The sequence below is a fragment of the Schistocerca cancellata genome, chromosome 8 (assembly GCF_023864275.1).
Source record: "Schistocerca cancellata isolate TAMUIC-IGC-003103 chromosome 8, iqSchCanc2.1, whole genome shotgun sequence".
NCBI classification, from domain to species: domain Eukaryota; kingdom Metazoa; phylum Arthropoda; class Insecta; order Orthoptera; family Acrididae; genus Schistocerca; species Schistocerca cancellata.
In genome coordinates, this window is record NC_064633.1 from 8,561,734 (window position 1) to 8,573,995 (window position 12,262).

Below are 12,262 nucleotides of genomic sequence, written 5' to 3' on the forward strand. Positions count from 1 at the left end.
TCTGATAAAGGTTTTGCTTACTTGTGGTTCCCTATAAACCTGCGATTTCACTAGACATATTCCGAACTATATCCTGATTATGATATCCTCAGGATGCCACAGACTCGTTCTTTCTTGGATTAAACATCAGTTTCTCATGGCTCATATGTGAGAACATCGGTCGATTTGAGCGAAGAAAACAAACTGACTTGAATTTCACTGATTGTCGTCTGAAGTATATACGTTTGGGCGATGAGATCAGCTATAGTGTGACCGCGTACTGATTTGAAAAGATCGGCCGTTTTCACCGATATTGGTCGTCGGCGGAATTCACCGACATCGCTCGCTATGATCGTAGCCTCAGTTATTCATGGAACAGTGCTCGTTTCCATTTAAGTTGCCAACAGCTGAAGAGCACTCTGGGTATTTTCGCGTACGCCATTTCATATTTACTTGATCGTCAGCTGCAGAAACCACGGGTGTGAAAGCTATATGAGAGAAGAGGCAAAAAGCCACGTTCTTCCTTCCACACCGCTAGAGGCATTAGGGGGTCAAACGAAGCTGGAATTGACCAATGAGAGCTGTCCAGTGGCAGTTGTTGATATTCAATCGTCTTTCTCTGTACTTAAGTCTACAGTTACAGTCGCCTTTGTGTTTGTTTCATGTTTACATACTATTGATCTTCATTATAAAGAGATATTTAATTTTACATTTCATAAAGTAAACCGTGGAGTTGAAGATTTCCTGCTAAAAAAATTACCACAATTAATCCAAATGTATGACATTTAATTTTCAGTAAATAATCTCATAGCCTATAAATGAAATGTATTCTCTTCTATCGTGAATTAAATTGTGTTGTTTCCGTTTGTTTATTTAAATAACTTTGATATGCCAGTAGTAGTTTTATTTAGCGAAGAATTCTGTGTTTTTTCAGAACATTCAACACAACAAATTGACGTTGCAATCCTTCTGTAAATTCCCCGACTGTTCATCTGGATATCAAGTGGGTTCAATGGAGGAAGTTAGCATCAAACATTTCTACAGGTTTCCAAAACAATCCCAAGACTTGCCTCTGAAGTGGAAAAGTGTTTGTAAACAGTCACCTGATGTGAACTGTGTTACTTATTTTGCTTGTGAAGATCATTTTTTCGAAGAAGATATTATGAATTAAACTAGGCATATGCTAAACAGGGTGTGTTTCCAAAACATGTGGCAGGTGTTCCTTGTGAAACTGCTAAAACTAATAGCGAATCTGGTGAAACCGTTGCTCAGTGCTTGAGAAATAAAAAATGAATTCAGTTTTCATTTCACTGTTTTTATCCACTTTTCCTATTTTTGATGTCTAGTTTTTTGTGTTGAAGCGTTTACAATCGTAAGATGTAGGAACATTTTTTAAAATATTTATGATCAGTAAGTGCAAGTTTACTGGACAATTACTCAGAAATTACAGTCTTGAAAATTTTAGAATTCTTCATTAATTAACACTGTGGTAAAGATTTATTAATTGGATCTCTTTAACTGCCAATTATTCTCGTAAGGATACAGGGTACTTATAAATGGTGGAAAAATCGAAATTTTTTTAATGACTTTATTTAATTCTACAGTCTTTCCTGATTACATTGATATATACAGTATAGGGTTTCAAATGAAAGATGACCTATATATACCAAATTTTAAAGTTACAGTCATGTATATCGCTGTAACCCCTTTATTTCTGTTACAGAAACCAGTGTTATTTCGAAAATAACTGTGAACTTTCTGTTTCTGGCGATTATACGTATGACGCATTGTATATGTTGGTAACAGTGCAGGTTTCTAGTGTCTGTAAATGAGTATCTTTGCAAGTATTTACTTTTGTTTCACTGAAGCAGTTTGTTCACGTGTTAATGAATATTTGTTGCCCAAGTGCTACATCTATTTGTGGAAGTACATATCCTTTAGTGTGCAATAAATACGAACTATGCCACACATCAAGAAATTCAATAAACCAGTTCACAAACAAAGCAAGCCACACTGTTGAAAGTAACCTATGTATCAGTTCTTCAGGGAAGAAATTCCCACATGACACATATCCTGGTGATTCAAATTTTTGCGTTAACAATGACACTGTTTGTAGTGTATTTGTTGTTGTTGATGTGGGCATCTTATCTTCTTTGATACAGGAAGTGGCGAAATGTAAACAATATGATGATGTAGACTGAACAACAAAGTGTCAGGAAGGGTTTAGCGTCAAAATTAGTTGTTCTGTGTAGATCCTGTAATAAATCTATCTCGAAAATAACTTCAAACATTGTGCATAATTCATATGATGTGAATTTCATGTTGGTGTATGCAACACATACTATAGGAAAAGGGAAAAAAGGCTGCTTAAACGTTTTGTGATTTAATGCACCTTCCTCCTTCTAGTAGATTCAACAAGTACATAAAAGTACTTTTAGGTGCCTTGAGGGTTGTGTCTAAAGCATCCATGAAGCGTGCAGCAGAAGAAATTGTAAATATTAGTGGAACTAGGGACATTGGTGTTGCACTTGATGGGACATGTCAACGCTAGGACATCATTCGTTGAATGGTGTTGTAAGCGCTGCTTCTCTGGAGAATGGATAAGTTGTTGATGTTGAGTGCTTAATAACTGCCACACCTGCCATGGTAACACTGAAGGACATATTGAACATCAGTGTTCTAACAATTATGATGGTTACAGTTGAGGTATGGAGTGTGATGGAGCTCTAAAATACACTCCTGGAAATTGAAATAAGAACACCGTGAATTCATTGTTCCAGGAAGAGGAAACTTTATTGACACATTCCTGGGGTCAGATACATCACATGATCACACTGACAGAACCACAGGCACATAGACACAGGCAACAGAGCATGCACAATGTCGGCACTAGTACAGTGTATATCCACCTTTCGCAGCAATGCAGGCTGCTATTATCCTGTGGAGACGATCGTAGAGATGCTGGATGTAGTCCTGTGGAACGGCTTGCCATGCCATTTCCACCTGGCGCCTCAGTTGGACCAGCGTTCGTGCTGGACGTGCAGATCGCGTGAGAAGACGCTTCATCCAGTCCCAAACATGCTCAATGGGGGACAGATCCGGAGATCTTACTGGCCAGGGTAGTTGACTTACACCTTCTAGAGCACGTTGGGTGGCACGGGATACATGCGGACGTGCATTGTCCTGTTGGAACAGCAAGTTCCCTTGCCGGTCTAGGAATGGTAGAACGATGGGTTCGATGACGGTTTGGATGTACCGTGCACTATTCAGTGTCCCCTCGACGATCACCAGTGGTGTACGGCCAGTGTAGGAGATCGCTCCCCACACCATGATGCCGGGTGTTGGCCCTGTGTGCCTCGGTCGTATGCAGTCCTGATTGTGGCGCTCACCTGCACGGCGCCAAACACGCATACGACCATCATTGGCACCAAGGCAGATGCGACTCTCATCGCTGAAGACGACACGTCTCCATTCGTCCATCCATTCACGCCTGTCGCGACACCACTGGAGGCGGGCTGCACGATGTTGGGGCGTGAGCGGAAGACGGCCTAACGGTGTGCGGGACCGTAGCCCAGCTTCATGGAGACGGTTGCGAATGGTCCTCGCCGATACCCCAGGAGCAACAGTGTCCCTAATTTGCTGGGAAGAGGCGGTGCGGTCCCCTACGGCACTGCGTAGGATCCTACGGTCTTGGCGTGCATCCGTGCGTCACTGCGGTCCTAGGTCGACGGGCACGTGCACCTTCCGCCGACCACTGGCGACAACATCGATGTACTGTGGAGACCTCACGCCCCACGTGTTGAGCAATTCGGCGGTACGTCCACCCGGCCTCCCGCATGCCCACTATACGCCCTCGCTCAAAGTCCGTCAACTGCACATACGGTTCACGTCCACGCTGTCGCGGCATGCTACCAGTGTTAAAGACTGCGATGGAGCTCCGTATGCCACGGCAAACTGGCTGACACTGACGGCGGCGGTGCACAAATGCTGCGCAGCTAGTGCCATTCGACGGCCAACACCGCGGTTCCTGGTGTGTCCGCGGTGCCGTGCGTGTGATCATTGCTTGTACACCCCTCTCGCAGTGTCCGGAGCAAGTATGGTGGGTCTGACACACCGGTGTCAATGTGTTCTTTTTTCCATTTCCAGGAGTGTATTTCAGAGGCCTGTGCCCGTTTATAACGTTAGATACACAAGGTACCTAGGCAATGGCGACTAAAAAGCTTTCAATAACATTAACGAGTTCAACGGTTATGGTGATATCTTGGTAACAAAACTGGAGAGTTGTGGACATGTGCAAAAGAGGATGGATGCTAGATTGAGGAAACTACGAAGAGAAATGAAAGGAAAGTTGCTATCTGATGCAAAATCTCTGCCTGGCCGAGGCAGATTGACAGAAACTGAAATAGACCTTCTTCAGAGTTATTATGAACTGGCCATTAGACGAACTGCACCTCTGAATGATGTTACAGCAATGAGAAAAACTGAATGGGCAACTACTTTCATAAGTTGTCCACAGGTGACCACCCTGTTCACTGGCTTTGCCATAAAGGAGCAGATTCTTGGTGTGGTTACCAAAAAGCAAAAGAAAGTGCTCAAATATACCATCATAAGCATTCTATTCCTGAGCCTGTTAGGAATGAAATAAAACCAATTTTTAGAGACCTGAGTGACCCTGTTTTTCTTGGTAAATGTCTTCATGGAGGCACTCAGAATACAAATGAAAGTTTCAACCATAGCATATGGAAGAGATTACCCAAGAATCATTTTGTGGGACTAAATACATTAAAAGTTGGTGGTGTAGATGCAGTGATATGTCTCAATGATGGAGCAGCTACAACAGATATACGATTATTATTTTTATAATTATTATTACTATTATTTTAAAGAAAGAAACTCGTAAATATTATGCACAGAAAAGGTAGCAGAGGATACACTTTGATGACGCCCCTTATGTGGAATGTAAGTTCAAAATTGTGTAGAATGAAATTCACGTTTTGATGAAGTTAGCAGAAGGACGCCACAGTCAGTTCGATTCAAATGCAACATTTCTGCACGACAGTAGTTCATCAAATGTGGCTGTATGGTAGATGGTGAATTGTAAGTAGGCACATAATATAGAAGCAACTAAGAAATGCGGTCTGCTTTGTGAAATAGAATAGACTTTTCAGCATCTCCAACAAATTGTGACAACACAGAATGGTTTGACCGAAAATTATGAGAGGTGTTACTGGCTAACTTGGTGTTGTATTTACATCTTAGAATGATTAATTCATTAAAGCAGCAATGGGTGTTACACAGAAAAAAACTTGCTGAATTATTGAACGCTATTTGTACATCCACTTTTGCAGTTCTTGAGCACATATACATTCTGTTCCTATCATGTGGTGATTATTGATTATATTGACTATGTATGAAGGATAAGACGCCAACATTTACAACAAGCAACCGTAATTTTTTTTAAATCCTGGGGTGGAAATGTACCGATGTCACATATCAGACTGGAGGCTGTTGTATCTCACCCTAAATGTTTGAGAAACAGTAACTACTTCATACATATTTTGGCTTTGCAATCATTTATAGCAGCTATAGTAGATGTAATCCGGGAGGGGAAGGGGAAGTAACCATAGGCATGACACCTTCACTGTGTTCTTCCTTCTTTTCTTGTCATCTCAGCTTAGGACTGTCAATTTTGTTTTCAGAATAAAAATACCTCTTCTCAAATGTGAACGATTTAGCAGAGTTACAGATAATGCTGCTTCAAAAGTAGCTTCAAAAGAACCAGAAAAGGGAGGAAGAACTGTATTGGTTAAAAAAGCTTTTTTTTTCACTCACCGTTTCTGTGAGTTACGATGAAGAAATTCACATTACATTGATATGATGTCACAGCAGGCATAATATTTAGGACGTTTGTCGAATGTTTCTTTACGTCACTATCCAAAGCCAATGACTCTTATGATATGAGCCGATGTTTTTTTATATATTTTTTATTTGTTTACATTTTCTGCATGTAGGCCATCAAGCTGATGACTTTTGCAAACGTCATACATGGGTTGAGTAGATTAATGTAGGTAACACATTCAGTAGTGGTACACATATTCATCTTAATATTCTAATTACATTACATGTTACAACAGAGGGCAAGTAGAATAGAATTCACCGAGTAAATATAAACATTTTTTTTTCTAAGAGGGATTTTAACTCCTTGTGGCACAGCTCCTTTCACAAGTTTTCAAAGCATGTGGCATCTTGTTGAAACATATCTGTCCATTACTATGACAATTGTCAGTTATGTATAATTTTGTCTTCTGTCTGAAGTAGTTACCCTTACTTCTACTACCCTAATTATGTGTATCACTGCACTTATTTACTTTGGATTTACAATTCAAAAAATGTAATAAGGTTATACGAATATAATGTTAAACATTTATGTAGGACAAAAGTTTCATAACATGACCCTCTGGACTTCAGTCCATGCAATATTCAATGGCTCTTTCCTGTAATACTAATATTCTATTCAGGTGCAGGTATGCTGCACAAACCCACATTTCTGTACCGTAATTAAGACATAGTTTAACTGTTCCATAGTAAACAATTTTTAGTGTTTGACTTGAGATTATTTTTGCCAGCTGACTTCTCAAATACAAGCTACTGCTGATTTTCTCACATACAGAAGTAATGGGGTATACCCAACGGAGATTTTTATCTGGGTACGCACCAAGAAATTTAATGTTATCTTTTTCTGATGATGTAATATCACAAATATTGTTTATTGTAGCCTCATGAGAACCAGGTGTTTTAAATGTTATTAGCTGGTATTTACTGATATTGGAGTTTAGACCCTGGTGTAGAAAACATGTCCCGAGTTCGAGTCTCGGTCCGGCACACAGTTTTAATCTGCCAGGAAGTTTCATACCAGTGCACACTCCGCTGCAGAGGGAAAATCTCATTCTGGAAACATCCCCCAGGCTGTGGCTAAACCATGTCTTCGCAATGTCCTTTCTTTCAGAAGCGCTAGTTCTGCAAGATTCGCAGGAGAGCTTCTGTAAAGTTTGGTAGGTAGGAGACGAGGTACTGGCAGAAGTAAAGCTGTGAGGACGGGGCGTGAGTCGTTCTTGGGTAGCTCAGATGGTAGAGCACTTGCCCGTGAAAGGCAGAGCCCGAGTTCGAGTCTTGGTCTGGCACACAGTTTTAATCTGTCAGGAAGTTTCATATCAACGCACACTCCGCTGCAGAATGAAAATCTCATTCTGGACAAATATTGTTTATTGTAGCCTCATGAGAACCAGATGTTTTAAATGTTATTAGCTGGTATTTACTGATATTGGTGTTTAGACCCTGGTGTAGAAAATATGTTGTTACTTCTGTCACACTCTTATCTGCAGCTGAGTGTAATGTCTCAAAGTTTTTTCATGAAGTAAGAGGGAGATGTCATCAGCATAGGTTACTAGATGTGAGTTGAAGGGTTGTGTCATATCATTGACGTAAACCAAGGAGGAAATCGGACCAATGGTCGATCCCTGCGGTACCCTCTGGATTACTGTATCTATAGACGACTGGAAATCTATTACCTTATTATCTATTTTACATGAAAATTTAGTACACTGTTGCGATTTGTCAAGTATATGGTGAGTAATTGCAAAGACGAGTCCTTGATGATGTGAGCCTTCCGTTTCTCAGTGAACAACCCATGGTTAACTGAGTCAAAGGTTTTGGAAAGATCTAAGAATATGCCTGCTGTGTTCATACCTTGACCTAGGAGGGTGTACATTTCTCCATTCAGTAACTGCAGTAGTTGTGCACCGATTGTTCCTAAAGCCATACTGTCTTTCTGTTAACAATATGTTCTTTGGGAAAGGAAAACCATTTCAAAATCCTTACTAAAGATAGAGATCAATAATACGGGGTGGGAGTTTCAAACCTCTTTTGTGTTCCCCTTCTTAAACACTGCTTTAACAATGCTTATTTTTAGACTACTAGGATAAGTGATTTCTCTAATATTACAGTTTATGAGGCACTTTAGTGGTTTGATTATTTATTTTATGCATTTTTTAAGTACTACAATCAACATACCATCCTATCCAGCTGAGAATTAATTGCCATAATGTGAGGGTTATCTTGCTAATATAATTTTCTTTAACCTCATCGTATTCAAAACTCACTGCTTGAGTGGTGTGAATGGTATCTCTCAGTACATTTCTAAAGTGTGTGTTGGATGTCCTTTTGATGATATGAAATGCTTACTAAAAAGGTTACATAATGCTTTTGGTTCTTTTAGAATGTTACCATTCTGCATAATGTATAAGGGTTTGCTCTCCCTAGCTGTGGAGTTTTTCGATGCTTAATGATCAGTTTCCAGGACGCCTTGCTTACGTTTGTAGATTGTGAGATTTCATTATTGTGGACTTGTTTTCTAAGGTTTGAAAGTTCTGCTTTAAAGGTTTTTCTTAGATGTGTTATATTCTTATTTGAAATTGTGCAGTCTTGTTGATTTGTACAGAACATCTATGTCATGAATATTTTGGCCGAGTTTAACAAGGCTGGCAGGAAGTCTGAGATTGTTATTTCGTCTGCTCTGACTGTTTTGGCCCTGTCTTTATTTGTTTAGTGAGACAACAGGAATCTAAGTGTCTCCATAGGATGATGTAAAAATCATTCCGTTTGTTATCTGATCCTTCCACATGGTAAATTCTATCCCATTTCTCCTCAGTTAGTTTAATTATCAGAGAGTTGATGTTACTATTGCTCATAATTCGTTTCTTTTCAAATTTTTTTGGTATTATTTTGGGAGCTGTTTTTCTATGTTCTACCTGTTGAGCAAGGTGGCATAAGTACTGAAAGTTTATGTTACTACACTTAACAGCGTCTTCATCAGTTTTGTTAATTATTGCATAACCTAGCTGCTTAGAACTATAATCTGAGACCCTAGTGTCCGTGGTAGCAATATTTCTAAGACTAAATGATGTTAATGCATCTACAAATTTCATGTTAGCTATGTTGCATCACTGTTGAAGGGCTCCTAGTATAGTAAAGCCATTGGGAACAGTTTGCCCAATTATGGTATTGAAGCTGTTGAGAAGATGTCTCAGGGTTGTTATTTGGGCTGGTGTTTGACTTCGTCAGCACAGTCGGCACTAGGCGCTGAACTAAGCGCGCTTATGACAAGAGAAGTCCAAAACACGCCCCCTGGGGGCCGGCCGGTGTGGCCGAGCGGTTCTAGGCGCTTCAGTCTGGAACTGTGTGACCGCTACTGTCGCAGGTTCGAATCCTGCCTCGGGCATGGATGTGTGTGATGTCCTTAGGTTAGTTAGGTTTAAGTAGTTCTAAGTTCTAGGGGACTGATGACCTCAGATGTTAAGTCCCATAGTGCTCAGAGCCATTTGAACCATTTTTGAACCACGCCCCCTGGGCAGCGTGCATATAGGTCGCCACCACCAACCGAGCTGTCTGAATCTCTCAGTTCCAGTACCTCAGTACTTCGCGTCGGGAGTCAGTTCGCATTGCATGTCAATACGTTGCACTGTGCTCTAGTTTTCCACAGTGATAGCTGTCACCTCCCACCATAGCTAGCTGTGAGAGAACGTTGGTCGTTGTATATAGTTGTGATATGGACACAGACAAGATTAAAGAATTACTGCATGTTAACTGATTTCTGTTAACCACGGAACTTCTGGATGGACATAATTGAAGTTAAGCACTCAGTTGGTTCCTGTAATAAAGTCTATTTACATCATGAGCGCGTTTTGTGTTGTAGTGAGAGGAAACCGGACACCCACCTATAATACCACCCCATCATCATCCAGCCAGGAACCACAAAACATTACAAAAGGGCGCGGCCACAACATTAGTCCTTCTGGATTCATTGTTATGCAAATATTCACCTGAAGCTGTGGCTTTTAGTGCCACGGAACTGGCAGTGATATAAATAAAAAGAAATAAATACAGCTGAAGCAGTTTATTAATATCCAAGCATAAGGATATCCCTTACGCGTTTGTTGGCGATGTATTTCCATCAAGCGAGGCAGTTATGAAGCCATATGCAGGAGTACGTCCGAAGGGATCACGGGACAGAATATTTAACTAGACTGAGCCGAGCTCGACGAGTACTGGGAAAATCTTTCAGAATCATTTCACCAGTGTTCAGAAATTTGAGGAAATCACATGCACTACCACCTGAAAATGTTCAACTGGTGCTTACGACCACTGTATGTTTGCGCTACTATTTAAAAAGAAGCAAATAATCCAGTAGCAGTTATATTTCTTCAGAAGCTTTAGACATAGATGAAAATGAGTGCCTGCGAGAGTGTAATTGGAGAAATAGACAATGTGCCGATGCTTTTCAAGATATTTGCAATATACTACATAGTGCAACATAGCAGGCGAAAGATATCAGATATCATGGCAACCTCTATACTCACAAACAACTGTTCATCCGCTTCAATAGAAACTAGGCATGAATTGTAAATGATAATGAACATGTAACTTACCTTATTTCTTCAGAGATTATCCAAAAGAAAAGCGAAACTCTTAAAGTCAAACCAGTCTCATTTGTATACCTCTGTCGCTTCTACAAACCACTCAATGAAAGTTTTTCAAAAATGAGCCACAAACGAATAAATAAATTAATAATTCAGTAACATCTAACAGTCGTTTATTTACCTTTACCTGTGCCAACTGACTTCATCCTTTTTGTTTTTTCACTCCTGAAAGATCTCTAGAACCTAGCAGTTCCGTTCTTGGCATCTTCAATGCCGTTTCCTACCGCTTCAGCTATCTCTCAACATGCATTGTTTTTCTTTATGTTATTGAATACTTCTGTGTATTCCTATTTGTTAATCAATGTGATGTTTAATACTCTTTGCTTTGTAGATGTCCATAATTAGAATGCATGCATTTTACACTCGTAGTTCTTGTGATGCCCAACTACTAAGATATTGGTTTTGTTTTAATGAGTTGTGAAATAGTTACTTTTTCGTTACTCCAATATAATTGTTTAGTTATTTGTGATATAATTAGTGGTTTCTTTATAACATAAGACAAGGACATTCAGTTTAGCAACACCAAAATTATTTTCTTCGCGATATTCAATTTTTTAATTTCACTGTATCATTTTGAATGCACTAGCCACATGGTGTCAATATAAATTTCACGGCAGGGTGGGATGTGTTTTTATGTTGATTAATACTGATACACTTGTGATGCTGTAGGTGAGTTCGGTAAGTACAATAGGTATTAATATTTTATCCTTATATTCCACAGTTTGTTACCAGGTTATCCAGTTGTTGCCTTTAGTGGTATTGCATGAATTAGTTGGGAAGATTTTTGATTAGTTGGGAAGATTAGTTGGAAAGATGTCCATTTTTCTGAATACTGTTTTAAGATGCTCTATTTCCGTTGGTAGACTCTCTTGGTCTGACAGGATACGTGCTCTATGGACTAATGTCTTAAGAACCCCATTCTTCTGCGCAGGGTGGTGAAAGCTGCTGGCCTGCAGATTTAAATCAGTGTGTGTAAGTTTTCGATACACACTGTGGCCAATTGATCCATCTGCTTTCTTTTTGACTAGTAAATCCAGAAATGGCAGCTAGGCATTCTTCTCCAGTCCTATTGTGATCTCGATATTTGGGTGGCAGGAGTTAAGATGTTCAAGGAACTCATTGAGCCTGTCCTTCCCATTAGGCCAGATCACGAAGGTGTCGTCCACATACCTGAAGAAGCATGTGGGTTTATATGTGGCTGTCTCTAATGCCCTCTCCTCAAATCTCTCCACAAACATGTTGGCAACCACAAGAGACAGTGGGCTGGCCATAGCTAAGCCTTCAGTTTGCTCGTAATATTGGTTTACATACAGGAAATGCGTGGATGTCAATGTATGCCCGAACAGGTCCAACAGAGCAGCGTCAAATTTTCCACAATCACAATACTTCTAGTGAGTCTTTCAGTGGGACCCTAGTGAATAGTAATAGCACATCAAAACCAACCATGATGTCCGAACCTGTGATGCATAGTTTCTTGAGGTGTTACAGGAAATCTTCTGAGTTTTGGATGTGGTGAACATACACTCCTGGAAATTGAAATAAGAACACCGTGAATTCATTGTCCCAGGAAGGGGAAACTTTATTGACACATTCCTGGGGTCAGATACATCACATGATCACACTGACAGAACCACAGGCACATAGACACAGGCAACAGAGCATGCACAATGTCGGCACTAGTACAGTGTATATCCAACTTTCGCAGCAATGCAGGCTGCTATTCTCCCATGGAGACGATCGTAGAGATG